This window comes from Nematostella vectensis, chromosome 5 (assembly GCF_932526225.1).
Source record: "Nematostella vectensis chromosome 5, jaNemVect1.1, whole genome shotgun sequence".
NCBI classification, from domain to species: Eukaryota; Metazoa; Cnidaria; class Anthozoa; order Actiniaria; family Edwardsiidae; genus Nematostella; species Nematostella vectensis.
In genome coordinates, this window is record NC_064038.1 from 18,244,435 (window position 1) to 18,263,813 (window position 19,379).

The following is a 19,379-nucleotide window of genomic DNA, read 5'->3' on the forward strand; positions in this document are numbered from 1 at the left end:
ACATTACTGTTATATAATAGATAGATCTTACACAGTTCTATCGTCTAAGGCCATACCATTGAGAAAGCACCAGTTCTCGTCCGATCACCGAAGTTAAGCTCAGTAGGGCGCGGTTAGTACTTGGATGGGTGACCGCCTGGGAATACCGTGTGCTGTAGGCATTTCCTTTTTGTTTTCGAAGTACTCACAGGACTGTTATATAATAGATAGATCTTACACAGTTCTATCGTCTACGGCCATACCACTTAGAAAGCACCGGTTCTCGTCCGATCACCGAAGTTAAGCTTAGTAGGGCGCGGTAAGTACTTGGATGGGTGACCGCTTCGGAATACCGTGTGCTGTAGACATTTCCTTTTTGTTACCAAAGTACTCACAGGACTGTTATATAAAATCTATTTCTTACACAGTTCTGTCGTCTACGGCCATACCACTGAGAAAGCACCGGTTCTCGTCCGATCACCGTAGTTAAGCTCAGTAGGGCACGGTTAGTACTTGGATGGGTGACCGCCTGGGAATACCGTGTGCTGTAGGCATTTCCTTTTTGTTATCGAGGTACTCACAGGACTGTTATATAATAGATAGATCTTAAACAGTTCTGTCCTCTACGACCATACCACTGAGAAAGCACCGGTTCTCGTCCGATCACCGAAGTTAAGCTCAGTAGGGCGCGGTTAGTACTTGGATGGGTGACCGCCTGGGAATACCGTGTGCTGTAGGCATTTCCTTTTTGTCATCGAAGTACTCACAGGACTGTTATATAATAGATAGATCTTACACAGTTCTATCGTCTACGGCCATACCACTTAGAAAGCACCGGTTCTCGTCCGATCACCGAAGTTAAGCTCAGTAGGGCGCGGTAAGTACTTGGATGGGTGACCGCTTCGGAATACCGTGTGCTGTAGGCATTTCCTTTTTGTTATCGAGGTACTGACAGGACTGTTATATAATAGATAGATGTTACACAGTTCTATCGTTTACGGCCATACCACTGAGAAAGCACCAGTTCTCGTCCGATCACAGAACTTAAAGTCAGTAGGGCACGGTTAGTACTTGGACGGGTGACCGCCTGGGAATACCGTGTGCTGTAGGCATTTCCTTTTTGTTATCGAGGTACTCACAGGACTGTTATATAATAGATAGATCTTAAACAGTTCTATCGTCTACGGCCATACCACTGAGAAAGCACCGGTTCTCGTCCGATCACTGAAGTTAAGCTCAGTAGGGCGCGGTTAGTACTTGGATGGGTGACCGACTGGGAATACCGTGTGCTGTAGGCATTTCCTTTTTGTTTTCGAAGTACTAACAGGACTGTTATATAATAGATAGATCTTACACAGTTCTATCGTCTACGGCCATACCACTGAGAAAGCACCAGTTCTCGTCCGATCACCGAAGTGAAGCTCAGTAGGGCGCGGTTAGTACTTGGATGGGTGACCGCCTGGGAATACCGTGTGCTGTAGGCATTTCCTTTTTGTCATCGAAGTACTCACAGGACTGTTATATAATATATATTTCTTACACAGTTCTGTCGTCTACGGCCATACCACTGTGAAAGCACCGGTTCTCGTCCGATCACCGAAGTTAAGCTCAGTAGGGCGCGGTTAGTACTTGGATGGGTGACCGCCTGGGAATACCGTGTGCTGTAGGCATTTCCTTTTTGTTATCGAGGTACTCACAGGACTGTTATATAATAGATAGATCTTAAACAGTTCTGTCGTCTACGACCATACCACTGAGAAAGCACCGGTTCTCGTCCGATCACCGAAGTTAAGCTCAGTAGGGCGCGGTTAGTACTTGGATGGGTGACCGCCTGGGAATACCGTGTGCTGTAGACATTTCCTTTTTGTCATCGAAGTACTCACAGGACTGTTATATAATAGATAGATCTTACACAGTTCTATCGTCTACGGCCATACCACTTAGAAAGCACCGGTTCTCGTCCGATCACCGAAGTTAAGCTTAGTAGGGCGCGGTAAGTACTTGGATGGGTGACCGCTTCGGAATACCGTGTGCTGTAGGCATTTCCTTTTTGTTATCGAGGTACTCACAGGACTGTTATATAATAGATAGATCTTAAACAGTTCTGTCGTCTACGACCATACCACTGAGAAAGCACCGGTTCTCGTCCGATCACCGAAGTTAAGCTCAGTAGGGCACGGTTAGTACTTGGATGGGTGACCGCCTGGGAATACCGTGTGCTGTAGGCATTTCCTTTTTGTCATGGAAGTACTCACAGGACTGTTATATAATAGATAGATCTTACACAGTTCTATCGTCTACGGCCATACCACTTAGAAAGCACCGGTTCTCGTCCGATCACCGAAGTTAAGCTCAGTAGGGCGCGTTAAGTACTTGGATGGGTGACCGCTTCGGAATACCGTGTGCTGTAGGCATTTCTTTTTTGTTATTGAGGTACTGACAGGACTGTTATATAATAGATAGATGTTACACAGTTCTATCGTTTACGGCCATACCACTGAGAAAGCACCAGTTCTCGTCCGATCACAGAACTTAAAGTCAGTAGGGCACGGTTAGTACTTGGACGGGTGACCGCCTGGGAATACCGTGTGCTGTAGGCATTTCCTTTTTGTTATCGAGGTACTCACAGGACTGTTATATAATAGATAGATCTTAAACAGTTCTATCGTCTACGGCCATACCACTGAGAAAGCACCGGTTCTCGTCCAAACACTGAAGTTAAGCTCAGTAGGGCGCGGTTAGTACTTGGATGGGTGACCGCATGGGAATACCGTGTGCTGTAGGCATTTCCTTTTTGTTTTCGAAGTACTAACATTACTGTTATATAATAGATAGATCTTACACAGTTCTATCGTCTACGGCCATACCATTGAGAAAGCACCAGTTCTCGTCCGATCACCGAAGTTAAGCTCAGTAGGGCGCGGTTAGTACTTGGATGGGTGACCGCCTGGGAATACCGTGTGCTGTAGGCATTTCCTTTTTGTTTTCGAAGTACTAACAGGACTGTTATATAATAGATAGATCTTACACAGTTCTATCGTCTACGGCCATACCACTGAGAAAGCACCGGTTCTCGTCCGATCACCGAAGTTAAGCTCAGTAGGGCGCGGTTAGTACTTGGATGGGTGACCGCCTGGGAATACCGTGTGCTGTAGGCATTTCCTTTTTGTCATCGAAGTACTCACAGGACTGTTATATAATAGATAGATCTTACACAGTTCTATCGTCTACGGCCATACCACTTAGAAAGCACCGGTTCTCGTCCGATCACCGAAGTTAAGCTCAGTAGGGCGCGGTAAGTACTTGGATGGGTGACCGCTTCGGAATACCGTGTGCTGTAGGCATTTCCTTTTTGTTATCGAGGTACTGACAGGACTGTTATATAATAGATAGATGTTACACAGTTCTATCGTTTACGGCCATACCACTGAGAAAGCACCAGTTCTCGTCCGATCACAGAACTTAAAGTCAGTAGGGCACGGTTAGTACTTGGACGGGTGACCGCCTGGGAATACCGTGTGCTGTAGGCATTTCCTTTTTGTTATCGAGGTACTCACAGGACTGTTATATAATAGATAGATCTTAAACAGTTCTATCGTCTACGGCCATACCACTGAGAAAGCACCGGTTCTCGTCGGATCACCGAAGTTAAGCTCAGTAGGGCGCGGTTAGTACTTGGATGGGTGACCGACTGGGAATACCGTGTGCTGTAGGCATTTCCTTTTTGTTTTCGAAGTACTAACAGGACTGTTATATAATAGATAGATCTTACACAGTTCTATCGTCTACGGCCATACCACTGAGAAAGCACCAGTTCTCGTCCGATCACCGAAGTTAAGCTCAGTAGGGCGCGGTTAGTACTTGGATGGGTGACCGCCTGGGAATACCGTGTGCTGTAGGCATTTCCTTTTTGTCATCGAAGTACTCACAGGACTGTTATATAATATATATTTCTTACACAGTTCTGTCGTCTACGGCCATACCACTGAGAAAGCACCGGTTCTCGTCCGATCACCGAAGTTAAGCTCAGTAGGGCGCGGTTAGTACTTGGATGGGTGACCGCCTGGGAATACCGTGTGCTGTAGGCATTTCCTTTTTGTCATCGAAGTACTCACAGGACTGTTAAATAATAGATAGATCTCACACAGTTCTATCGTCTACGGCCATACCACTTAGAAAGCACCGGTTCTCGTCCGATCACCGAAGTTAAGCTCAGTAGGGCGCGGTAAGTACTTGGATGGGTGACCGCTTCGGAATACCGTGTGCTGTAGACATTTCCTTTTTGTTACCAAAGTACTCACAGGACTGTTATATAAAATCTATTTCTTACACAGTTCTGTCGTCTACGGTCATACCACTGAGAAAGCACCGGTTCTCGTCCGATCACCGTAGTTAAGCTCAGTAGGGCACGGTTAGTACTTGGATGGGTGACCGCCTGGGAATACCGTGTGCTGTAGGCATTTCCTTTTTGTTATCGAGGTACTCACAGGACTGTTATATAATAGATAGATCTTAAACAGTTCTTTCGTCTACGACCATACCACTGAGAAAGCACCGGTTCTCGTCCGATCACCGAAGTTAAGCTCAGTAGGGCGCGGATAGTACTTGGATGGGTGACCGCCTGGGAATACCGTGTGCTGTAGGCATTTCCTTTTTGTCATCGAAGTACTCACAGGACTGTTATATAATAGATAGATCTTACACAGTTCTATCGTCTACGGCCATACCACTTAGAAAGCACCGGTTCTCGTCCGATCACCGAAGTTAAGCTCAGTAGGGCGCGGTAAGTACTTGGATGGGTGACCGCTTCGGAATACCGTGTGCTGTAGGCATTTCCTTTTTGTTACCAAAGTACTCACAGGACTGTTATATAAAATCTATTTCTTACACAGTTCTGTCGTCTACGGCCATACCACTGAGAAAGCACCGGTTCTCGTCCGATCACCGTAGTTAAGCTCAGTAGGGCACGGTTAGTACTTGGATGTGTGACCGCCTGGGAATACCGTGTGCTGTAGGCATTTCCTTTTTGTTATCGAGGTACTCACAGGACTGTTATATAATAGATAGATCTTAAACAGTTCTGTCGTCTACGACCATACCACTGAGAAAGCACCGGTTCTCGTCCGATCACCGAAGTTAAGCTCAGTAGGGCGCGGTTAGTACTTGGATGGGTGACCGCCTGGGAATACCGTGTGCTGTAGGCATTTCCTTTTTGTCATCGAAGTACTCACAGGACTGTTATATAATAGATAGATCTTACACAGTTCTATCGTCTACGGCCATACCACTTAGAAAGCACCGGTTCTCGTCCGATCACAGAAGTTAAGCTTATTAGGGCGCGGTAAGTACTTGGATGGGTGACCGCTTCGGAATACCGTGTGCTGTAGGCATTTCCTTTTTGTTATCGAGGTACTGACAGGACTGTTATATAATAGATAGATGTTACACAGTTCTATCGTTTACGGCCATACCACTGAGAAAGCACCAGTTCTCGTCCGATCACAGAACTTAAAGTCAGTATGGCACGGTTAGTACTTGGACGGGTGACCGCCTGGGAATACCGTGTGCTGTAGGCATTTCCTTTTTGTTATCGAGGTACTCACAGGACTGTTATATAATAGATAGATCTTAAACAGTTCTATCGTCTACGGCCATACCACTGAGAAAGCACCGGTTCTCGTCGGATCACCGAAGTTAAGCTCAGTAGGGCGCGGTTAGTACTTGGATGGGTGACCGCCTGGGAATACCGTGTGCTGTAGGCATTTACTTTTTGTTTTCGAAGTACTAACAGGACTGTTATATAATAGATAGATCTTACACAGTTCTATCGTCTACGGCCATACCACTGAGAAAGCACCGGTTCTCGTCCGATCACCGAAGTTAAGCTCAGTAGGGCGCGGTTAGTACTTGGATGGGTGACCGCCTGGGAATACCGTGTGCTGTAGGCATTTCCTTTTTGTCATCGAAGTACTCACAGGACTGTTATATAATATATATTTCTTACACAGTACTGTCGTCTACGGCCATACCACTGAGAAAGCACCGGTTCTCGTCCGATAACCGAAGTTAAGCTCAGTAGGGCGAGGTTAGTACTTGGATGGGTGACCGCCTGGGAATACCGTGTGCTGTAGGCATTTCCTTTTTGTCATCGAAGTACTCACAGGACTGTTATATAATAGATAGATCTTACACAGTTCTATCGTCTACGGCCATACCACTTAGAAAGCACGGGTTCTCGTCCGATCACCGAAGTTAAGCTCAGTAGGGCGCGGTAAGTACTTGGATGGGTGACCGCTTCGGAAAACCGTGTGCTGTAGGCATTTCCTTTTTGTTACCAAAGTACTCACAGGACTGTTATATAAAATCTAGTTCTTACACAGTTCTGTCGTCTACGGCCATACCACTGAGAAAGCACCGGTTCTCGTCCGATCACCGTAGTTAAGCTCGGTAGGGCACAGTTAGTACTTGGATGGGTGACCGCCTGGGAATACCGTGTGTTGTAGGCATTTCCTTTTTGTTATCGAGGTACTCACAGGACTGTTATATAATAGATAGATCTTAAACAGTTCTGTCGTCTACGACCATACCACTGAGAAAGCACCGGTTCTCGTCCGATCACCGAAGTTAAGCTCAGTAGGGCACGGTTAGTACTTGGATGGGTGACCGCCTGGGAATACCGTGTGCTGTAGGCATTTCCTTTTTGTCATCGAAGTACTCACAGGACTGTTATATAATAGATAGATCTTACACAGTTCTATCGTCTACGGCCATACCACTTAGAAAGCACCGGTTCTCGTCCGATCACCGAAGTTAAGCTCAGTAGGGCGCGTTAAGTACTTGGATGGGTGACCGCTTCGGAATACCGTGTGCTGTAGGCATTTCCTTTTTGTTATTGAGGTACTGACAGGACTGTTATATAATAGATAGATGTTACACTGTTCTATCGTTTACGGCCATACCACTGAGAAAGCACCAGTTCTCGTCCGATCACAGAACTTAAAGTCAGTAGGGCACGGTTAGTACTTGGACGGGTGACCGCCTGGGAATACCGTGTGCTGTAGGCATTTCCTTTTTGTTATCGAGGTACTCACAGGACTGTTATATAATAGATAGATCTTAAACAGTTCTATCGTCTACGGCCATACCACTGAGAAAGCACCGGTTCTCGTCCGATCACTGAAGTTAAGCTCAGTAGGGCGCGGTTAGTACTTGGATGGGTGACCGACTGGGAATACCGTGTGCTGTAGGCATTTCCTTTTTGTTTTCGAAGTACTAACATTACTGTTATATAATAGATAGATCTTACACAGTTCTATCGTCTAAGGCCATACCATTGAGAAAGCACCAGTTCTCGTCCGATCACCGAAGTTAAGCTCAGTAGGGCGCGGTTAGTACTTGGATGGGTGACCGCCTGGGAATACCGTGTGCTGTAGGCATTTCCTTTTTGTTTTCGAAGTACTCACAGGACTGTTATATAATAGATAGATCTTACACAGTTCTATCGTCTACGGCCATACCACTTAGAAAGCACCGGTTCTCGTCCGATCACCGAAGTTAAGCTTAGTAGGGCGCGGTAAGTACTTGGATGGGTGACCGCTTCGGAATACCGTGTGCTGTAGACATTTCCTTTTTGTTACCAAAGTACTCACAGGACTGTTATATAAAATCTATTTCTTACACAGTTCTGTCGTCTACGGCCATACCACTGAGAAAGCACCGGTTCTCGTCCGATCACCGTAGTTAAGCTCAGTAGGGCACGGTTAGTACTTGGATGGGTGACCGCCTGGGAATACCGTGTGCTGTAGGCATTTCCTTTTTGTTATCGAGGTACTCACAGGACTGTTATATAATAGATAGATCTTAAACAGTTCTGTCGTCTACGACCATACCACTGAGAAAGCACCGGTTCTCGTCCGATCACCGAAGTTAAGCTCAGTAGGGCGCGGTTAGTACTTGGATGGGTGACCGCCTGGGAATACCGTGTGCTGTAGGCATTTCCTTTTTGTTATTGAAGTACTCACAGGACTGTTATATAATATATATTTCTTACACAGTTCTGTCGTCTACGGCCATACCACTGAGAAAGCACCGGTTCTCGTCCGATCACCGAAGTTAAGCTCAGTAGGGCGCGGTTAGTACTTGGATGGGTGACCGCCTGGGAATACCGTGTGCTGTAGGCATTTCCTTTTTGTCATCGAAGTACTCACAGGACTGTTATATAATAGATAGATCTTACACAGTTCTATCGTCTACGGCCATACCACTTAGAAAGCACCGGTTCTCGTCCGATCACCGAAGTTAAGCTCAGTAGGGCGCGGTAAGTACTTGGATGGGTGACCGCTTCGGAATACCGTGTGCTGTAGGCATTTCCTTTTTGTTACCAAAGTACTCACAGGACTGTTATATAAAATCTATTTCTTACACAGTTCTGTCGTCTACGGCCATACCACTGAGAAAGCACCGGTTCTCGTCCGATCACCGTAGTTAAGCTCAGTAGGGCACGGTTAGTACTTGAATGTGTGACCGCCTGGGAATACCGTGTGCTGTAGGCATTTCCTTTTTGTCATCGAGGTACTCACAGGACTGTTATATAATAGATAGATCTTAAACAGTTCTGTCGTCTACGACCATACCACTGAGAAAGCACCGGTTCTTGTCCGATCACCGAAGTTAAGCTCAGTAGGGCGCGGTTAGTACTTGGATGGGTGACCGCCTGGGAATACCGTGTGCTGTAGGCATTTCCTTTTTGTCATCGAAGTACTCACAGGACTGTTATATAATAGATAGATCTTACACAGTTCTATCGTCTACGGCCATACCACTTAGAAAGCACCGGTTCTCGTCCGATCACCGAAGTTAAGCTCATTAGGGCGCGGTAAGTACTTGGATGGGTGACCGCTTCGGAATACCGTGTGCTGTAGGCATTTCCTTTTTGTTATCGAGGTACTGACAGGACTGTTATATAATAGATAGATGTTACACAGTTCTATCGTTTACGGCCATACCACTGAGAAAGCACCAGTTCTCGTCCGATCACAGAACTTAAAGTCAGTATGGCACGGTTAGTACTTGGACGGGTGACCGCCTGGGAATACCGTGTGCTGTAGGCATTTCCTTTTTGTTATCGAGGTACTCACAGGACTGTTATATAATAGATAGATCTTAAACAGTTCTATCGTCTACGGCCATACCACTGAGAAAGCGCCGGTTCTCGTCCGATCACCGAAGTTAAGCTCAGTAGGGCGCGGTTAGTACTTGGATGGGTGACCGCATGGGAATACCGTGTGCTGTAGGCATTTACTTTTTGTTTTCGAAGTACTAACAGGACTGTTATATAATAGATAGATCTTACACAGTTCTATCGTCTACGGCCATACCACTGAGAAAGCACCGGTTCTCGTCCGATCACCGAAGTTAAGCTCAGTAGGGCGCGGTTAGTACTTGGATGGGTGACCGCCTGGGAATACCGTGTGCTGTAGGCATTTCCTTTTTGTCATCGAAGTACTCACAGGACTGTTATATAATATATATTTCTTACACAGTTCTGTCGTCTACGGCCATACCACTGAGAAAGCACCGGTTCTCGTCCGATCACCGAAGTTAAGCTCAGTAGGGCGCGGTTAGTACTTGGATGGTTGATCGCCTGGGAATACCGTGTGCTGTAGGCATTTCCTTTTTGTCATCGAAGTACTCACAGGACTGTTATATAATAGATAGATCTTACACAGTTCTATCGTCTACGGCCATACCACTTAGAAAGCACCGGTTCTCGTCCGATCACCGAAGTTAAGCTCAGTAGGGCGCGGTAAGTACTTGGATGGGTGACCGCTTCGGAATACCGTGTGCTGTAGGCATTTCCTTTTTGTTACCAAAGTACTCACAGGACTGTTATATAAAATCTATTTCTTACACAGTTCTGTCGTCTACGGCCATACCACTGAGAAAGCACCGGTTCTCGTCCGATCACCGTAGTTAAGCTCAGTAGGGCACGGTTAGTACTTGGATGGGTGACCGCCTGGGAATACCGTGTGCTGTAGGCATTTCCTTTTTGTTATCGAGGTACTCACAGGACTGTTATATAATAGATAGATCTTAAACAGTTCTGTCGTCTACGGCCATACCACTTAGAAAGCACCGGTTCTCATCCGATCACCGAAGTTAAGCTCAGTAGGGCGCGGTAAGTACTTGGATGGGTGACCGCTTCGGAATACCGTGTGCTGTAGGCATTTCCTTTTTGTTATCGAGGTACTGACAGGACTGTTATATAATAGATAGATGTTACACAGTTCTATCGTTTACGGCCATACCACTGAGAAAGCACCAGTTCTCGTCCGATCACAGAACTTAAAGTCAGTAGGGCACGGTTAGTACTTGGACGGGTGACCGCCTGGGAATACCGTGTGCTGTAGGCATTTCCTTTTTGTTATCGAGGTACTCACAGGACTGTTATATAATAGATAGATCTTAAACAGTTCTATCGTCTACGGCCATACCACTGAGAAAGCACCGGTTCTCGTCCGATCACCGAAGTTAAGCTCAGTAGGGCGCGGTTAGTACTTGGATGGGTGACCGCCTGGGAATACAGTGTGCTGTAGGCATTTACTTTTTGTTTTCGAAGTACTAACATGACTGTTATATAATAGATAGATCTTACACAGTTCTATCGTCTACGGCCATACCACTGAGAAAGCACCGGTTCTCGTCCGATCACCGAAGTTAAGCTCAGTAGGGCGCTGTTAGTACTTGGATGGGTGACCGCCTGGGAATACCGTGTGCTGTAGGCATTTCCTTTTTGTCATCGAAGTAGTCACAGGACTGTTATATAATATATATTTCTTACACAGTTCTGTCGTCTACGGCCATACCACTGAGAAAGCACCGGTTCTCGTCCGATCACCGAAGTTAAGCTCAGTAGGGCGCGGTTAGTACTTGGATGGGTGACCGCCTGGGAAAACCGTGTGCTGTAGGCATTTCCTTTTTGTCATCGAAGTACTCACAGGACTGTTATATAATAGATAGATCTTACACAGTTCTATCGTCTACGGCCATACCACTTAGAAAGCAACGGTTCTCGTCCGATCACCGAAGTTAAGCTCAGTAGGGCGCGGTAAGTACTTGGATGGGTGACCGCTTCGGAATACCGTGTGCTGTACGCATTTCCTTTTAGTTACCAAAGTACTCACAGGACTGTTATATAAAATCTATTTCTTACACAGTTCTGTCGTCTACGGCCATACCACTGAGAAAGCACCGGTTCTCGTCCGATCACCGAAGTTAAGCTCAGTAGGGCGCGGTTAGTACTTGGATGGGTGACCGCCTGGGAATACAGTGTGCTGTAGGCATTTACTTTTTGTTTTCGAAGTACTAACATGACTGTTATATAATAGATAGATCTTACACAGTTCTATCGTCTACGGCCATACCACTGAGAAAGCACCGGTTCTCGTCCGATCACCGAAGTTAAGCTCAGTAGGGCGCTGTTAGTACTTGGATGGGTGACCGCCTGGGAATACCGTGTGCTGTAGGCATTTCCTTTTTGTCATCGAAGTAGTCACAGGACTGTTATATAATATATATTTCTTACACAGTTCTGTCGTCTACGGCCATACCACTGAGAAAGCACCGGTTCTCGTCCGATCACCGAAGTTAAGCTCAGTAGGGCGCGGTTAGTACTTGGATGGGTGACCGCCTGGGAATACCGTGTGCTGTAGGCATTTCCTTTTTGTCATCGAAGTACTCACAGGACTGTTATATAATAGATAGATCTTACACAGTTCTATCGTCTACGGCCATACCACTTAGAAAGCAACGGTTCTCGTCCGATCACCGAAGTTAAGCTCAGTAGGGCGCGGTAAGTACTTGGATGGGTGACCGCTTCGGAATACCGTGTGCTGTACGCATTTCCTTTTAGTTACCAAAGTACTCACAGGACTGTTATATAAAATCTATTTCTTACACAGTTCTGTCGTCTACGGCCATACCACTGAGAAAGCACCGGTTCTCGTCCGATCACCGTAGTTAAGCTCAGTAGGGCACGGTTAGTACTTGGATGGGTGACCGCCTGGGAATACCGTGTGCTGTAGGCATTTCCTTTTTGTTATCGAGGTACTCACAGGACTGTTATATAATAGATAGATCTTAAACAGTTCTGTCGTCTACGACCATACCACTGAGAAAGCACCGGTTCTCGTCCGATCACCGAAGTAAAGCTCAGTAGGGCGCGGTTAGTACTTGGATGGGTGACCGCCTGGGAATACCGTGTGCTGTAGGCATTTCCTTTTTGTCATCGAAGTACTCACAGGACTGTTATATAATAGATAGATCTTACACAGTTCTATCGTCTACGGCCATACCACTTAGAAAGCACCGGTTCTCGTCCGATCACCGAAGTTAAGCTCAGTAGGGCGCGGTAAGTACTTGGATGGGTGACCGCTTCGGAATACCGTGTGCTGTAGGCATTTCCTTTTTGTTATCGAGGTACTGACAGGACTGTTATATAATAGATAGATGTTACTCAGTTCTATCGTTTACGGCCATACCACTGAGAAAGCACCAGTTCCCGTCCGATCACAGAACTTAAAGTCAGAAGGGCACGGTTAGTACTTGGACGGGTGACCGCCTGGGAATACCGTGTGCTGTAGGCATTTCCTTTTTGTTATCGAGGTACTCACAGGACTGTTATATAATAGATAGATCTTACACAGTTCTATCGTCTACGGCCATACCACTTAGAAAGCAACGGTTCTCGTCCGATCACCGAAGTTAAGCTCAGTAGGGCGCGGTAAGTACTTGGATGGGTGACCGCTTCGGAATACCGTGTGCTGTACGCATTTCCTTTTAGTTACCAAAGTACTCACAGGACTGTTATATAAAATCTATTTCTTACACAGTTCTGTCGTCTACGGCCATACCACTGAGAAAGCACCGGTTCTCGTCCGATCACCGTAGTTAAGCTCAGTAGGGCACGGTTAGTACTTGAATGTGTGACCGCCTGGGAATACCGTGTGCTGTAGGCATTTCCTTTTTGTCATCGAGGTACTCACAGGACTGTTATATAATAGATAGATCTTAAACAGTTCTGTCGTCTACGACCATACCACTGAGAAAGCACCGGTTCTTGTCCGATCACCGAAGTTAAGCTCAGTAGGGCGCGGTTAGTACTTGGATGGGTGACCGCCTGGGAATACCGTGTGCTGTAGGCATTTCCTTTTTGTCATCGAAGTACTCACAGGACTGTTATATAATAGATAGATCTTACACAGTTCTATCGTCTACGGCCATACCACTTAGAAAGCACCGGTTCTCGTCCGATCACCGAAGTTAAGCTCATTAGGGCGCGGTAAGTACTTGGATGGGTGACCGCTTCGGAATACCGTGTGCTGTAGGCATTTCCTTTTTGTTATCGAGGTACTGACAGGACTGTTATATAATAGATAGATGTTACACAGTTCTATCGTTTACGGCCATACCACTGAGAAAGCACCGGTTCTCGTCCGATCACCGAAGTTAAGCTCAGTAGGGCGCGGTTAGTACTTGGATGGTTGATCGCCTGGGAATACCGTGTGCTGTAGGCATTTCCTTTTTGTCATCGAAGTACTCACAGGACTGTTATATAATAGATAGATCTTACACAGTTCTATCGTCTACGGCCATACCACTTAGAAAGCACCGGTTCTCGTCCGATCACCGAAGTTAAGCTCAGTAGGGCGCGGTAAGTACTTGGATGGGTGACCGCTTCGGAATACCGTGTGCTGTAGGCATTTCCTTTTTGTTACCAAAGTACTCACAGGACTGTTATATAAAATCTATTTCTTACACAGTTCTGTCGTCTACGGCCATACCACTGAGAAAGCACCGGTTCTCGTCCGATCACCGTAGTTAAGCTCAGTAGGGCACGGTTAGTACTTGGATGGGTGACCGCCTGGGAATACAGTGTGCTGTAGGCATTTCCTTTTTGTTATCGAGGTACTCACAGGACTGTTATATAATAGATAGATCTTAAACAGTTCTGTCGTCTACGACCATACCCCTGAGAAAGCACCGGTTCTCGTCCGATCACCGAAGTTAAGCTCAGTAGGGCGCGGTTAGTACTTGGATGGGTGACCGCCTGGGAATACCGTGTGCTGTAGGCATTTCCTTTTTGTCATCGAAGTACTCACAGGACTGTTAGATAATAGATAGATCTTAGACAGTTCTATCGTCTACGGCCATACCACTTAGAAAGCACCGGTTCTCGTCCGATCACCGAAGTTAAGCTCAGTAGGGCGCGGTAAGTACTTGGATGGGTGACCGCTTCGGAATACCGTGTGCTGTAGGCATTTCCTTTTTGTTATCGAGGTACTGACAGGACTGTTATATAATAGATAGATGTTACACAGTTCTATCGTTTACGGCCATACCACTGAGAAAGCACCAGTTCTCGTCCGATCACAGAACTTAAAGTCAGTAGGGCACGGTTAGTACTTGGACGGGTGACCGCCTTGGAATACCGTGTGCTGTAGGCATTTCCTTTTTGTTATCGAGGTACTCACAGGACTGTTATATAATAGATAGATCTTAAACAGTTCTATCGTCTACGGCCATACCACTGAGAAAGCACCGGTTCTCGTCCGATCACCGAAGTTAAGCTCAGTAGGGCGCGGTTAGTACTTGGATGGGTGACCGCCTGGGAATACAGTGTGCTGTAGGCATTTACTTTTTGTTTTCGAAGTACTAACATGACTGTTATATAATAGATAGATCTTACACAGTTCTATCGTCTACGGCCATACCACTGAGAAAGCACCGGTTCTCGTCCGATCACCGAAGTTAAGCTCAGTAGGGCGCTGTTAGTACTTGGATGGGTGACCGCCTGGGAATACCGTGTGCTGTAGGCATTTCCTTTTTGTCATCGAAGTAGTCACAGGACTGTTATATAATATATATTTCTTACACAGTTCTGTCGTCTACGGCCATACCACTGAGAAAGCACCGGTTCTCGTCCGATCACCGAAGTTAAGCTCAGTAGGGCGCGGTTAGTACTTGGATGGGTGACCGCCTGGGAATACCGTGTGCTGTAGGCATTTCCTTTTTGTCATCGAAGTACTCACAGGACTGTTATATAATAGATAGATCTTACACAGTTCTATCGTCTACGGCCATACCACTTAGAAAGCAACGGTTCTCGTCCGATCACCGAAGTTAAGCTCAGTAGGGCGCGGTAAGTACTTGGATGGGTGACCGCTTCGGAATACCGTGTGCTGTACGCATTTCCTTTTAGTTACCAAAGTACTCACAGGACTGTTATATAAAATCTATTTCTTACACAGTTCTGTCGTCTACGGCCATACCACTGAGAAAGCACCGGTTCTCGTCCGATCACCGTAGTTAAGCTCAGTAGGGCACGGTTAGTACTTGGATGGGTGACCGCCTGGGAATACCGTGTGCTGTAGGCATTTCCTTTTTGTTATCGAGGTACTCACAGGACTGTTATATAATAGATAGATCTTAAACAGTTCTGTCGTCTACGACCATACCACTGAGAAAGCACCGGTTCTCGTCCGATCACCGAAGTAAAGCTCAGTAGGGCGCGGTTAGTACTTGGATGGGTGACCGCCTGGGAATACCGTGTGCTGTAGGCATTTCCTTTTTGTCATCGAAGTACTCACAGGACTGTTATATAATAGATAGATCTTACACAGTTCTATCGTCTACGGCCATACCACTTAGAAAGCACCGGTTCTCGTCCGATCACCGAAGTTAAGCTCAGTAGGGCGCGGTAAGTACTTGGATGGGTGACCGCTTCGGAATACCGTGTGCTGTAGGCATTTCCTTTTTGTTATCGAGGTACTGACAGGACTGTTATATAATAGATAGATGTTACTCAGTTCTATCGTTTACGGCCATACCACTGAGAAAGCACCAGTTCCCGTCCGATCACAGAACTTAAAGTCAGAAGGGCACGGTTAGTACTTGGACGGGTGACCGCCTGGGAATACCGTGTGCTGTAGGCATTTCCTTTTTGTTATCGAGGTACTCACAGGACTGTTATATAATAGATAGATCTTACACAGTTCTATCGTCTACGGCCATACCACTTAGAAAGCAACGGTTCTCGTCCGATCACCGAAGTTAAGCTCAGTAGGGCGCGGTAAGTACTTGGATGGGTGACCGCTTCGGAATACCGTGTGCTGTACGCATTTCCTTTTAGTTACCAAAGTACTCACAGGACTGTTATATAAAATCTATTTCTTACACAGTTCTGTCGTCTACGGCCATACCACTGAGAAAGCACCGGTTCTCGTCCGATCACCGTAGTAAAGCTCAGTAGGGCGCGGTTTGTACTTGGATGGGTGACCGCCTGGGAATACCGTGTGCTGTAGGCATTTCCTTTTTGTCATCGAAGTACTCACAGGACTGTTATATAATAGATAGATCTTACACAGTTCTATCGTCTACGGCCATACCACTTAGAAAGCACCGGTTCTCGTCCGATCACCGAAGTTAAGCTCAGTAGGGCGCGGTAAGTACTTGGATGGGTGACCGCTTTGGAATACCGTGTGCTGTAGGCATTTCCTTTTTGTTATCGAGGTACTGACAGGACTGTTATATAATAGATAGATGTTACACAGTTCTATCGTTTACGGCCATACCACTGAGAAAGCACCAGTTCTCGTCCGATCACAGAACTTAAAGTCAGTAGGGCACGGTTAGTACTTGGACGGGTGACCGCCTGCGAATACCGTGTGCTGTAGGCATTTCCTTTTTGTTATCGAGGTACTCACAGGACTGTTATATAATAGATAGATCTTAAACAGTTCTATCGTCTACGGCCATACCACTGAGAAAGCACCGGTTCTCGTCCGATCACTGAAGTTAAGCTCAGTAGGGCGCGGTTAGTACTTGGATGGGTGACCGCCTGGGAATACCGTGTGCTGTAGGCATTTCCTTTTTGTTTTCGAAGTACTAACAGGACTGCTATATAATAGATAGATCTTACACAGTTCTATCGTCTACGGCCATACAACTGAGAAAGCACTAGTTTTCGTCCGATCACCGAAGTTAAGCTCAGTAGGGCGCGGTTAGTACTTGGATGGGTGACCGCCTGGGAATACCGTGTGCTGTAGGCATTTCCTTTTTGTCATCGAAGTACTCACAGGACTGTTATATAATATATATTTCTTACACAGTTCTGTCGTCTACGGCCATACCACTGAGAAAGCACCGGTTCTCGTCCGATCACCGAAGTTAAGCTCAGTAGGGCGCGGTTAGTACTTGGATGGGTGACCGCCTGGGAATACCGTGTGCTGTAGGCATTTCCTTTTTGTCATCGAAGTACTCACAGGACTGTTAAATAATAGATAGATCTCACACAGTTCTATCGTCTACGGCCATACCACTTAGAAAGCACCGGTTCTCGTCCGATCACCGAAGTTAAGCTCAGTAGGGCGCGGTAAGTACTTGGATGGGTGACCGCTTCGGAATACCGTGTGCTGTAGACATTTCCTTTTTGTTACCAAAGTACTCACAGGACTGTTATATAAAATCTATTTCTTACACAGTTCTGTCGTCTACGGCCATACCACTGAGAAAGCACCGGTTCTCGTCCGATCACCGTAGTTAAGCTCAGTAGGGCACGGTTAGTACTTGGATGGGTGACCGCCTGGGAATACCGTGTGCTGTAGGCATTTCCTTTTTGTTATCGAGGTACTCACAGGACTGTTATATAATAGATAGATCTTAAACAGTTCTTTCGTCTACTACCATACCACTGAGAAAGCACCGGTTCTCGTCCGATCACCGAAGTTAAGCTCAGTAGGGCGCGGTTAGTACTTGGATGGGTGACCGCCTGGGAATACCGTGTGCTGTAGGCATTTCCTTTTTGTCATCGAAGTACTCACAGGACTGTTATATAATATATATTTCTTACACAGTTCTGTCGTCTACGGCCATACCACTGAGAAAGCACCGGTTCTCGTCCGATCACCGAAGTTAAGCTCAGTAGGGCGCGGTTAGTACTTGGATGGGTGACCGCCTGGGAATACCGTGTGCTGTAGGCATTTCCTTTTTGTCATCGAAGTACTCACAGGACTGTTATATAATAGATAGATCTTACACAGTTCTATCGTCTACGGCCATACCACTTAGAAAGCAACGGTTCTCGTCCGATCACCGAAGTTAAGCTCAGTAGGGCGCGGTAAGTACTTGGATGGGTGACCGCTTCGGAATACCGTGTGCTGTAGGCATTTCCTTTTAGTTACCAAAGTACTCACAGGACTGTTATATAAAATCTATTTCTTACACAGTTCTGTCGTCTACGGCCATACCACTGAGAAAGCACCGGTTCTCGTCCGATCACCGTAGTTAAGCTCAGTAGGGCACGGTTAGTACTTGGATGGGTGACCGCCTGGAAATACCGTGTGCTGTAGGCATTTCCTTTTTGTTATCGAGGTACTCACAGGACTGTTATATAATAGATAGATCTTACACAGTTCTATCGTCTACGGCCATACCACTTAGAAAGCACCGGTTCTCGTCCGATCACCGAAGTTAAGCTCAGTAGGGCGCGGTAAGTACTTGGATGGGTGACCGCTTCGGAATACCGTGTGCTGTAGGCATTTCCTTTTTGTTATCGAGGTACTGACAGGACTGTTATATAATAGATAGATGTTACACAGTTCTATCGTTTACGGCCATACCACTGAGAAAGCACCAGTTCTCGTCCGATCACAGAACTTAAAGTCAGTAGGGCACGGTTAGTACTTGGACGGGTGACCGCCTGGGAATACCGTGTGCTGTAGGCATTTCCTTTTTGTTATCGAGGTACTCACAGGACTGTTATATAATAGATAGATCTTAAACAGTTCTATCGTCTACGGCCATACCACTGAGAAAGCACGGGTTCTCGTCCGATCACTGAAGTTAAGCTCAGTAGGGCGCGGTTAGTACTTGGATGGGTGACCGACTGGGAATACCGTGTGCTGTAGGCATTTCCTTTTTGTTTTCGAAGTACTAACAGGACTGTTATATAATAGATAGATCTTACACAGTTCTATCGTCTACGGCCATACCACTGAGAAAGCACCAGTTCTCGTCCGATCACCGAAGTTAAGCTCAGTAGGGCGCGGTTAGTACTTGGATGGGTGACCGCCTGGGAATACCGTGTGCTGTAGGCATTTCCTTTTTGTCATCGAAGTACTCACAGGACTGTTATATAATATATATTTCTTACACAGTTCTGTCGTCTACGGCCATACCACTGAGAAAGCACCGGTTCTCGTCCGATCACCGAAGTTAAGCTCAGTAGGGCGCGGTTAGTACTTGGATGGGTGACCGCCTGGGAATACCGTGTGCTGTAGGCATTTCCTTTTTGTCATCGAAGTACTCACAGGACAGTTAAATAATAGATAGATCTCACACAG

At 46.4% G+C, this 19,379-nt stretch overlaps 92 non-coding genes and 12 pseudogenes across 92 annotated transcripts; all 104 read left to right on the forward strand.

Annotated features, from left to right (window-relative positions):
- The first annotated feature begins 42 nt into the window (after positions 1-42).
- Positions 43-161, forward strand: LOC125565802. Its single transcript, XR_007310813.1, has one exon. It is a non-coding gene; the product is annotated as a 5S ribosomal RNA (ribosomal RNA).
- Positions 162-228: 67 nt separating this feature from the next.
- Positions 229-347, forward strand: LOC125564864. The gene has a single exon (XR_007309882.1). It is a non-coding gene; the product is annotated as a 5S ribosomal RNA (ribosomal RNA).
- A 67-nt stretch (positions 348-414) lies between these two features.
- Positions 415-533, forward strand: LOC125563268. The gene has a single exon (XR_007308287.1). It is a non-coding gene; the product is annotated as a 5S ribosomal RNA (ribosomal RNA).
- Positions 534-600: 67 nt separating this feature from the next.
- On the forward strand, positions 601-719 carry LOC125564876. The gene has a single exon (XR_007309894.1). It is a non-coding gene; the product is annotated as a 5S ribosomal RNA (ribosomal RNA).
- Positions 720-786: 67 nt separating this feature from the next.
- Positions 787-905, forward strand: LOC125565397. The gene has a single exon (XR_007310410.1). It is a non-coding gene; the product is annotated as a 5S ribosomal RNA (ribosomal RNA).
- A 67-nt stretch (positions 906-972) lies between these two features.
- Positions 973-1,091, forward strand: LOC125566633 (annotated as a pseudogene).
- Positions 1,092-1,158: 67 nt separating this feature from the next.
- On the forward strand, positions 1,159-1,277 carry LOC125564333. Its single transcript, XR_007309352.1, has one exon. It is a non-coding gene; the product is annotated as a 5S ribosomal RNA (ribosomal RNA).
- Positions 1,278-1,344: 67 nt separating this feature from the next.
- On the forward strand, positions 1,345-1,463 carry LOC125564273. The gene has a single exon (XR_007309293.1). It is a non-coding gene; the product is annotated as a 5S ribosomal RNA (ribosomal RNA).
- Positions 1,464-1,530: 67 nt separating this feature from the next.
- LOC125563608 lies at positions 1,531-1,649 on the forward strand. Its single transcript, XR_007308627.1, has one exon. It is a non-coding gene; the product is annotated as a 5S ribosomal RNA (ribosomal RNA).
- Positions 1,650-1,716: 67 nt separating this feature from the next.
- On the forward strand, positions 1,717-1,835 carry LOC125563568. The gene has a single exon (XR_007308587.1). It is a non-coding gene; the product is annotated as a 5S ribosomal RNA (ribosomal RNA).
- Positions 1,836-1,902: 67 nt separating this feature from the next.
- On the forward strand, positions 1,903-2,021 carry LOC125565152. Its single transcript, XR_007310169.1, has one exon. It is a non-coding gene; the product is annotated as a 5S ribosomal RNA (ribosomal RNA).
- Positions 2,022-2,088: 67 nt separating this feature from the next.
- Positions 2,089-2,207, forward strand: LOC125563645. The gene has a single exon (XR_007308664.1). It is a non-coding gene; the product is annotated as a 5S ribosomal RNA (ribosomal RNA).
- Positions 2,208-2,274: 67 nt separating this feature from the next.
- LOC125565918 lies at positions 2,275-2,393 on the forward strand. Its single transcript, XR_007310926.1, has one exon. It is a non-coding gene; the product is annotated as a 5S ribosomal RNA (ribosomal RNA).
- A 67-nt stretch (positions 2,394-2,460) lies between these two features.
- On the forward strand, positions 2,461-2,579 carry LOC125566634 (annotated as a pseudogene).
- Positions 2,580-2,646: 67 nt separating this feature from the next.
- LOC125564863 lies at positions 2,647-2,765 on the forward strand. Its single transcript, XR_007309881.1, has one exon. It is a non-coding gene; the product is annotated as a 5S ribosomal RNA (ribosomal RNA).
- A 67-nt stretch (positions 2,766-2,832) lies between these two features.
- Positions 2,833-2,951, forward strand: LOC125564348. The gene has a single exon (XR_007309367.1). It is a non-coding gene; the product is annotated as a 5S ribosomal RNA (ribosomal RNA).
- Positions 2,952-3,018: 67 nt separating this feature from the next.
- On the forward strand, positions 3,019-3,137 carry LOC125563521. Its single transcript, XR_007308540.1, has one exon. It is a non-coding gene; the product is annotated as a 5S ribosomal RNA (ribosomal RNA).
- A 67-nt stretch (positions 3,138-3,204) lies between these two features.
- LOC125565398 lies at positions 3,205-3,323 on the forward strand. Its single transcript, XR_007310411.1, has one exon. It is a non-coding gene; the product is annotated as a 5S ribosomal RNA (ribosomal RNA).
- Positions 3,324-3,390: 67 nt separating this feature from the next.
- LOC125566635 lies at positions 3,391-3,509 on the forward strand (annotated as a pseudogene).
- A 67-nt stretch (positions 3,510-3,576) lies between these two features.
- LOC125564216 lies at positions 3,577-3,695 on the forward strand. The gene has a single exon (XR_007309236.1). It is a non-coding gene; the product is annotated as a 5S ribosomal RNA (ribosomal RNA).
- Positions 3,696-3,762: 67 nt separating this feature from the next.
- Positions 3,763-3,881, forward strand: LOC125563705. The gene has a single exon (XR_007308725.1). It is a non-coding gene; the product is annotated as a 5S ribosomal RNA (ribosomal RNA).
- A 67-nt stretch (positions 3,882-3,948) lies between these two features.
- LOC125563532 lies at positions 3,949-4,067 on the forward strand. The gene has a single exon (XR_007308551.1). It is a non-coding gene; the product is annotated as a 5S ribosomal RNA (ribosomal RNA).
- Positions 4,068-4,134: 67 nt separating this feature from the next.
- LOC125565089 lies at positions 4,135-4,253 on the forward strand. The gene has a single exon (XR_007310106.1). It is a non-coding gene; the product is annotated as a 5S ribosomal RNA (ribosomal RNA).
- A 67-nt stretch (positions 4,254-4,320) lies between these two features.
- Positions 4,321-4,439, forward strand: LOC125563545. The gene has a single exon (XR_007308564.1). It is a non-coding gene; the product is annotated as a 5S ribosomal RNA (ribosomal RNA).
- A 67-nt stretch (positions 4,440-4,506) lies between these two features.
- On the forward strand, positions 4,507-4,625 carry LOC125564013. Its single transcript, XR_007309032.1, has one exon. It is a non-coding gene; the product is annotated as a 5S ribosomal RNA (ribosomal RNA).
- A 67-nt stretch (positions 4,626-4,692) lies between these two features.
- On the forward strand, positions 4,693-4,811 carry LOC125565399. The gene has a single exon (XR_007310412.1). It is a non-coding gene; the product is annotated as a 5S ribosomal RNA (ribosomal RNA).
- Positions 4,812-4,878: 67 nt separating this feature from the next.
- Positions 4,879-4,997, forward strand: LOC125564783. Its single transcript, XR_007309802.1, has one exon. It is a non-coding gene; the product is annotated as a 5S ribosomal RNA (ribosomal RNA).
- A 67-nt stretch (positions 4,998-5,064) lies between these two features.
- Positions 5,065-5,183, forward strand: LOC125563783. Its single transcript, XR_007308803.1, has one exon. It is a non-coding gene; the product is annotated as a 5S ribosomal RNA (ribosomal RNA).
- A 67-nt stretch (positions 5,184-5,250) lies between these two features.
- LOC125566514 lies at positions 5,251-5,369 on the forward strand. The gene has a single exon (XR_007311523.1). It is a non-coding gene; the product is annotated as a 5S ribosomal RNA (ribosomal RNA).
- Positions 5,370-5,436: 67 nt separating this feature from the next.
- On the forward strand, positions 5,437-5,555 carry LOC125566919 (annotated as a pseudogene).
- A 67-nt stretch (positions 5,556-5,622) lies between these two features.
- LOC125563564 lies at positions 5,623-5,741 on the forward strand. Its single transcript, XR_007308583.1, has one exon. It is a non-coding gene; the product is annotated as a 5S ribosomal RNA (ribosomal RNA).
- A 67-nt stretch (positions 5,742-5,808) lies between these two features.
- LOC125563543 lies at positions 5,809-5,927 on the forward strand. The gene has a single exon (XR_007308562.1). It is a non-coding gene; the product is annotated as a 5S ribosomal RNA (ribosomal RNA).
- Positions 5,928-5,994: 67 nt separating this feature from the next.
- LOC125563728 lies at positions 5,995-6,113 on the forward strand. The gene has a single exon (XR_007308748.1). It is a non-coding gene; the product is annotated as a 5S ribosomal RNA (ribosomal RNA).
- A 67-nt stretch (positions 6,114-6,180) lies between these two features.
- Positions 6,181-6,299, forward strand: LOC125566108. The gene has a single exon (XR_007311115.1). It is a non-coding gene; the product is annotated as a 5S ribosomal RNA (ribosomal RNA).
- A 67-nt stretch (positions 6,300-6,366) lies between these two features.
- Positions 6,367-6,485, forward strand: LOC125565064. Its single transcript, XR_007310082.1, has one exon. It is a non-coding gene; the product is annotated as a 5S ribosomal RNA (ribosomal RNA).
- A 67-nt stretch (positions 6,486-6,552) lies between these two features.
- Positions 6,553-6,671, forward strand: LOC125563646. Its single transcript, XR_007308665.1, has one exon. It is a non-coding gene; the product is annotated as a 5S ribosomal RNA (ribosomal RNA).
- A 67-nt stretch (positions 6,672-6,738) lies between these two features.
- LOC125565919 lies at positions 6,739-6,857 on the forward strand. The gene has a single exon (XR_007310927.1). It is a non-coding gene; the product is annotated as a 5S ribosomal RNA (ribosomal RNA).
- A 67-nt stretch (positions 6,858-6,924) lies between these two features.
- On the forward strand, positions 6,925-7,043 carry LOC125566636 (annotated as a pseudogene).
- Positions 7,044-7,110: 67 nt separating this feature from the next.
- LOC125564334 lies at positions 7,111-7,229 on the forward strand. Its single transcript, XR_007309353.1, has one exon. It is a non-coding gene; the product is annotated as a 5S ribosomal RNA (ribosomal RNA).
- Positions 7,230-7,296: 67 nt separating this feature from the next.
- LOC125565803 lies at positions 7,297-7,415 on the forward strand. The gene has a single exon (XR_007310814.1). It is a non-coding gene; the product is annotated as a 5S ribosomal RNA (ribosomal RNA).
- A 67-nt stretch (positions 7,416-7,482) lies between these two features.
- Positions 7,483-7,601, forward strand: LOC125564865. The gene has a single exon (XR_007309883.1). It is a non-coding gene; the product is annotated as a 5S ribosomal RNA (ribosomal RNA).
- Positions 7,602-7,668: 67 nt separating this feature from the next.
- LOC125563269 lies at positions 7,669-7,787 on the forward strand. The gene has a single exon (XR_007308288.1). It is a non-coding gene; the product is annotated as a 5S ribosomal RNA (ribosomal RNA).
- A 67-nt stretch (positions 7,788-7,854) lies between these two features.
- LOC125563784 lies at positions 7,855-7,973 on the forward strand. The gene has a single exon (XR_007308804.1). It is a non-coding gene; the product is annotated as a 5S ribosomal RNA (ribosomal RNA).
- A 67-nt stretch (positions 7,974-8,040) lies between these two features.
- LOC125563554 lies at positions 8,041-8,159 on the forward strand. Its single transcript, XR_007308573.1, has one exon. It is a non-coding gene; the product is annotated as a 5S ribosomal RNA (ribosomal RNA).
- A 67-nt stretch (positions 8,160-8,226) lies between these two features.
- On the forward strand, positions 8,227-8,345 carry LOC125565400. The gene has a single exon (XR_007310413.1). It is a non-coding gene; the product is annotated as a 5S ribosomal RNA (ribosomal RNA).
- A 67-nt stretch (positions 8,346-8,412) lies between these two features.
- Positions 8,413-8,531, forward strand: LOC125565258. The gene has a single exon (XR_007310273.1). It is a non-coding gene; the product is annotated as a 5S ribosomal RNA (ribosomal RNA).
- A 67-nt stretch (positions 8,532-8,598) lies between these two features.
- Positions 8,599-8,717, forward strand: LOC125564882. Its single transcript, XR_007309900.1, has one exon. It is a non-coding gene; the product is annotated as a 5S ribosomal RNA (ribosomal RNA).
- A 67-nt stretch (positions 8,718-8,784) lies between these two features.
- LOC125566164 lies at positions 8,785-8,903 on the forward strand. Its single transcript, XR_007311171.1, has one exon. It is a non-coding gene; the product is annotated as a 5S ribosomal RNA (ribosomal RNA).
- Positions 8,904-8,970: 67 nt separating this feature from the next.
- Positions 8,971-9,089, forward strand: LOC125566920 (annotated as a pseudogene).
- A 67-nt stretch (positions 9,090-9,156) lies between these two features.
- LOC125563578 lies at positions 9,157-9,275 on the forward strand. The gene has a single exon (XR_007308597.1). It is a non-coding gene; the product is annotated as a 5S ribosomal RNA (ribosomal RNA).
- A 67-nt stretch (positions 9,276-9,342) lies between these two features.
- LOC125563565 lies at positions 9,343-9,461 on the forward strand. The gene has a single exon (XR_007308584.1). It is a non-coding gene; the product is annotated as a 5S ribosomal RNA (ribosomal RNA).
- A 67-nt stretch (positions 9,462-9,528) lies between these two features.
- Positions 9,529-9,647, forward strand: LOC125564647. The gene has a single exon (XR_007309666.1). It is a non-coding gene; the product is annotated as a 5S ribosomal RNA (ribosomal RNA).
- A 67-nt stretch (positions 9,648-9,714) lies between these two features.
- Positions 9,715-9,833, forward strand: LOC125565401. The gene has a single exon (XR_007310414.1). It is a non-coding gene; the product is annotated as a 5S ribosomal RNA (ribosomal RNA).
- A 67-nt stretch (positions 9,834-9,900) lies between these two features.
- LOC125563270 lies at positions 9,901-10,019 on the forward strand. Its single transcript, XR_007308289.1, has one exon. It is a non-coding gene; the product is annotated as a 5S ribosomal RNA (ribosomal RNA).
- A 67-nt stretch (positions 10,020-10,086) lies between these two features.
- On the forward strand, positions 10,087-10,205 carry LOC125565053. The gene has a single exon (XR_007310071.1). It is a non-coding gene; the product is annotated as a 5S ribosomal RNA (ribosomal RNA).
- A 67-nt stretch (positions 10,206-10,272) lies between these two features.
- Positions 10,273-10,391, forward strand: LOC125566637 (annotated as a pseudogene).
- A 67-nt stretch (positions 10,392-10,458) lies between these two features.
- On the forward strand, positions 10,459-10,577 carry LOC125564603. Its single transcript, XR_007309622.1, has one exon. It is a non-coding gene; the product is annotated as a 5S ribosomal RNA (ribosomal RNA).
- Positions 10,578-10,644: 67 nt separating this feature from the next.
- On the forward strand, positions 10,645-10,763 carry LOC125564522. The gene has a single exon (XR_007309541.1). It is a non-coding gene; the product is annotated as a 5S ribosomal RNA (ribosomal RNA).
- A 67-nt stretch (positions 10,764-10,830) lies between these two features.
- Positions 10,831-10,949, forward strand: LOC125567284. The gene has a single exon (XR_007311809.1). It is a non-coding gene; the product is annotated as a 5S ribosomal RNA (ribosomal RNA).
- Positions 10,950-11,016: 67 nt separating this feature from the next.
- Positions 11,017-11,135, forward strand: LOC125566521. The gene has a single exon (XR_007311530.1). It is a non-coding gene; the product is annotated as a 5S ribosomal RNA (ribosomal RNA).
- A 67-nt stretch (positions 11,136-11,202) lies between these two features.
- LOC125564604 lies at positions 11,203-11,321 on the forward strand. Its single transcript, XR_007309623.1, has one exon. It is a non-coding gene; the product is annotated as a 5S ribosomal RNA (ribosomal RNA).
- A 67-nt stretch (positions 11,322-11,388) lies between these two features.
- Positions 11,389-11,507, forward strand: LOC125564523. Its single transcript, XR_007309542.1, has one exon. It is a non-coding gene; the product is annotated as a 5S ribosomal RNA (ribosomal RNA).
- Positions 11,508-11,574: 67 nt separating this feature from the next.
- Positions 11,575-11,693, forward strand: LOC125563576. Its single transcript, XR_007308595.1, has one exon. It is a non-coding gene; the product is annotated as a 5S ribosomal RNA (ribosomal RNA).
- A 67-nt stretch (positions 11,694-11,760) lies between these two features.
- On the forward strand, positions 11,761-11,879 carry LOC125566522. The gene has a single exon (XR_007311531.1). It is a non-coding gene; the product is annotated as a 5S ribosomal RNA (ribosomal RNA).
- Positions 11,880-11,946: 67 nt separating this feature from the next.
- LOC125563271 lies at positions 11,947-12,065 on the forward strand. Its single transcript, XR_007308290.1, has one exon. It is a non-coding gene; the product is annotated as a 5S ribosomal RNA (ribosomal RNA).
- A 67-nt stretch (positions 12,066-12,132) lies between these two features.
- LOC125564637 lies at positions 12,133-12,251 on the forward strand. Its single transcript, XR_007309656.1, has one exon. It is a non-coding gene; the product is annotated as a 5S ribosomal RNA (ribosomal RNA).
- A 67-nt stretch (positions 12,252-12,318) lies between these two features.
- On the forward strand, positions 12,319-12,437 carry LOC125565403. Its single transcript, XR_007310416.1, has one exon. It is a non-coding gene; the product is annotated as a 5S ribosomal RNA (ribosomal RNA).
- Positions 12,438-12,504: 67 nt separating this feature from the next.
- LOC125566613 lies at positions 12,505-12,623 on the forward strand (annotated as a pseudogene).
- Positions 12,624-12,690: 67 nt separating this feature from the next.
- Positions 12,691-12,809, forward strand: LOC125566523. The gene has a single exon (XR_007311532.1). It is a non-coding gene; the product is annotated as a 5S ribosomal RNA (ribosomal RNA).
- A 67-nt stretch (positions 12,810-12,876) lies between these two features.
- LOC125565259 lies at positions 12,877-12,995 on the forward strand. The gene has a single exon (XR_007310274.1). It is a non-coding gene; the product is annotated as a 5S ribosomal RNA (ribosomal RNA).
- Positions 12,996-13,062: 67 nt separating this feature from the next.
- Positions 13,063-13,181, forward strand: LOC125564883. Its single transcript, XR_007309901.1, has one exon. It is a non-coding gene; the product is annotated as a 5S ribosomal RNA (ribosomal RNA).
- A 67-nt stretch (positions 13,182-13,248) lies between these two features.
- LOC125566165 lies at positions 13,249-13,367 on the forward strand. The gene has a single exon (XR_007311172.1). It is a non-coding gene; the product is annotated as a 5S ribosomal RNA (ribosomal RNA).
- Positions 13,368-13,434: 67 nt separating this feature from the next.
- LOC125564922 lies at positions 13,435-13,553 on the forward strand. Its single transcript, XR_007309940.1, has one exon. It is a non-coding gene; the product is annotated as a 5S ribosomal RNA (ribosomal RNA).
- A 67-nt stretch (positions 13,554-13,620) lies between these two features.
- LOC125565404 lies at positions 13,621-13,739 on the forward strand. Its single transcript, XR_007310417.1, has one exon. It is a non-coding gene; the product is annotated as a 5S ribosomal RNA (ribosomal RNA).
- A 67-nt stretch (positions 13,740-13,806) lies between these two features.
- On the forward strand, positions 13,807-13,925 carry LOC125564766. The gene has a single exon (XR_007309786.1). It is a non-coding gene; the product is annotated as a 5S ribosomal RNA (ribosomal RNA).
- A 67-nt stretch (positions 13,926-13,992) lies between these two features.
- On the forward strand, positions 13,993-14,111 carry LOC125564500. The gene has a single exon (XR_007309518.1). It is a non-coding gene; the product is annotated as a 5S ribosomal RNA (ribosomal RNA).
- Positions 14,112-14,178: 67 nt separating this feature from the next.
- LOC125565405 lies at positions 14,179-14,297 on the forward strand. The gene has a single exon (XR_007310418.1). It is a non-coding gene; the product is annotated as a 5S ribosomal RNA (ribosomal RNA).
- Positions 14,298-14,364: 67 nt separating this feature from the next.
- LOC125566812 lies at positions 14,365-14,483 on the forward strand (annotated as a pseudogene).
- A 67-nt stretch (positions 14,484-14,550) lies between these two features.
- Positions 14,551-14,669, forward strand: LOC125564605. Its single transcript, XR_007309624.1, has one exon. It is a non-coding gene; the product is annotated as a 5S ribosomal RNA (ribosomal RNA).
- Positions 14,670-14,736: 67 nt separating this feature from the next.
- On the forward strand, positions 14,737-14,855 carry LOC125564524. Its single transcript, XR_007309543.1, has one exon. It is a non-coding gene; the product is annotated as a 5S ribosomal RNA (ribosomal RNA).
- Positions 14,856-14,922: 67 nt separating this feature from the next.
- On the forward strand, positions 14,923-15,041 carry LOC125563587. The gene has a single exon (XR_007308606.1). It is a non-coding gene; the product is annotated as a 5S ribosomal RNA (ribosomal RNA).
- Positions 15,042-15,108: 67 nt separating this feature from the next.
- On the forward strand, positions 15,109-15,227 carry LOC125566524. The gene has a single exon (XR_007311533.1). It is a non-coding gene; the product is annotated as a 5S ribosomal RNA (ribosomal RNA).
- A 67-nt stretch (positions 15,228-15,294) lies between these two features.
- On the forward strand, positions 15,295-15,413 carry LOC125563272. The gene has a single exon (XR_007308291.1). It is a non-coding gene; the product is annotated as a 5S ribosomal RNA (ribosomal RNA).
- Positions 15,414-15,480: 67 nt separating this feature from the next.
- Positions 15,481-15,599, forward strand: LOC125564638. Its single transcript, XR_007309657.1, has one exon. It is a non-coding gene; the product is annotated as a 5S ribosomal RNA (ribosomal RNA).
- Positions 15,600-15,666: 67 nt separating this feature from the next.
- On the forward strand, positions 15,667-15,785 carry LOC125565406. The gene has a single exon (XR_007310419.1). It is a non-coding gene; the product is annotated as a 5S ribosomal RNA (ribosomal RNA).
- Positions 15,786-15,852: 67 nt separating this feature from the next.
- On the forward strand, positions 15,853-15,971 carry LOC125566614 (annotated as a pseudogene).
- Positions 15,972-16,038: 67 nt separating this feature from the next.
- LOC125566525 lies at positions 16,039-16,157 on the forward strand. Its single transcript, XR_007311534.1, has one exon. It is a non-coding gene; the product is annotated as a 5S ribosomal RNA (ribosomal RNA).
- A 67-nt stretch (positions 16,158-16,224) lies between these two features.
- On the forward strand, positions 16,225-16,343 carry LOC125564761. Its single transcript, XR_007309781.1, has one exon. It is a non-coding gene; the product is annotated as a 5S ribosomal RNA (ribosomal RNA).
- A 67-nt stretch (positions 16,344-16,410) lies between these two features.
- LOC125565351 lies at positions 16,411-16,529 on the forward strand. The gene has a single exon (XR_007310365.1). It is a non-coding gene; the product is annotated as a 5S ribosomal RNA (ribosomal RNA).
- A 67-nt stretch (positions 16,530-16,596) lies between these two features.
- LOC125566787 lies at positions 16,597-16,715 on the forward strand (annotated as a pseudogene).
- Positions 16,716-16,782: 67 nt separating this feature from the next.
- LOC125563647 lies at positions 16,783-16,901 on the forward strand. Its single transcript, XR_007308667.1, has one exon. It is a non-coding gene; the product is annotated as a 5S ribosomal RNA (ribosomal RNA).
- Positions 16,902-16,968: 67 nt separating this feature from the next.
- On the forward strand, positions 16,969-17,087 carry LOC125566125. The gene has a single exon (XR_007311132.1). It is a non-coding gene; the product is annotated as a 5S ribosomal RNA (ribosomal RNA).
- A 67-nt stretch (positions 17,088-17,154) lies between these two features.
- Positions 17,155-17,273, forward strand: LOC125563598. The gene has a single exon (XR_007308617.1). It is a non-coding gene; the product is annotated as a 5S ribosomal RNA (ribosomal RNA).
- A 67-nt stretch (positions 17,274-17,340) lies between these two features.
- Positions 17,341-17,459, forward strand: LOC125565090. Its single transcript, XR_007310107.1, has one exon. It is a non-coding gene; the product is annotated as a 5S ribosomal RNA (ribosomal RNA).
- A 67-nt stretch (positions 17,460-17,526) lies between these two features.
- Positions 17,527-17,645, forward strand: LOC125563273. Its single transcript, XR_007308292.1, has one exon. It is a non-coding gene; the product is annotated as a 5S ribosomal RNA (ribosomal RNA).
- Positions 17,646-17,712: 67 nt separating this feature from the next.
- On the forward strand, positions 17,713-17,831 carry LOC125564771. Its single transcript, XR_007309790.1, has one exon. It is a non-coding gene; the product is annotated as a 5S ribosomal RNA (ribosomal RNA).
- Positions 17,832-17,898: 67 nt separating this feature from the next.
- On the forward strand, positions 17,899-18,017 carry LOC125563609. Its single transcript, XR_007308628.1, has one exon. It is a non-coding gene; the product is annotated as a 5S ribosomal RNA (ribosomal RNA).
- Positions 18,018-18,084: 67 nt separating this feature from the next.
- Positions 18,085-18,203, forward strand: LOC125566116. Its single transcript, XR_007311123.1, has one exon. It is a non-coding gene; the product is annotated as a 5S ribosomal RNA (ribosomal RNA).
- A 67-nt stretch (positions 18,204-18,270) lies between these two features.
- On the forward strand, positions 18,271-18,389 carry LOC125564244. The gene has a single exon (XR_007309263.1). It is a non-coding gene; the product is annotated as a 5S ribosomal RNA (ribosomal RNA).
- Positions 18,390-18,456: 67 nt separating this feature from the next.
- Positions 18,457-18,575, forward strand: LOC125565407. Its single transcript, XR_007310420.1, has one exon. It is a non-coding gene; the product is annotated as a 5S ribosomal RNA (ribosomal RNA).
- A 67-nt stretch (positions 18,576-18,642) lies between these two features.
- Positions 18,643-18,761, forward strand: LOC125566638 (annotated as a pseudogene).
- A 67-nt stretch (positions 18,762-18,828) lies between these two features.
- On the forward strand, positions 18,829-18,947 carry LOC125565261. Its single transcript, XR_007310276.1, has one exon. It is a non-coding gene; the product is annotated as a 5S ribosomal RNA (ribosomal RNA).
- A 67-nt stretch (positions 18,948-19,014) lies between these two features.
- LOC125563706 lies at positions 19,015-19,133 on the forward strand. Its single transcript, XR_007308726.1, has one exon. It is a non-coding gene; the product is annotated as a 5S ribosomal RNA (ribosomal RNA).
- A 67-nt stretch (positions 19,134-19,200) lies between these two features.
- LOC125563621 lies at positions 19,201-19,319 on the forward strand. The gene has a single exon (XR_007308640.1). It is a non-coding gene; the product is annotated as a 5S ribosomal RNA (ribosomal RNA).
- The last annotated feature ends 60 nt before the right edge of the window (positions 19,320-19,379 follow it).